Genomic DNA, 232 nt, shown 5'->3' with positions numbered 1-232 from the left:
AAGTAAATAAATAAAAAGTTGTTTAAAATTGGCCTCTTTGTGACTAGGCATTTATCTATAAAGATCTTTAACCCCTTGTTAGTGGGTGGCATCTACTATGATGCCATGGCGGCGTAGCACTGATACCATGGGTGACAATCCTACAGATGTGGCCCATACAGATATACTTGTTTGGGGGACTGCATGGCCACAAAAAAGCCCACGCACATTGAGTTAATATTGTATTTGTGAA

General features: G+C 40.1%; 1 protein-coding gene across 1 annotated transcript in view; it reads left to right on the top strand.

Moving 5' to 3' along the window:
• The window catches only part of LOC119594388 (proteasome activator complex subunit 4-like), a gene marked incomplete in the record, with an annotated part of 28,225 nt that overhangs the window by 24,096 nt on the left and 3,897 nt on the right, over positions 1-232 (top strand).

The sequence above is a fragment of the Penaeus monodon genome, chromosome 33 (genome assembly GCF_015228065.2).
Source record: "Penaeus monodon isolate SGIC_2016 chromosome 33, NSTDA_Pmon_1, whole genome shotgun sequence".
NCBI lineage: Eukaryota > Metazoa > Arthropoda > Malacostraca > Decapoda > Penaeidae > Penaeus > Penaeus monodon.
The sequence above is the reverse complement of the archived record's forward strand: the minus strand, read 5'-3'. Positions and strand labels throughout refer to the sequence as shown.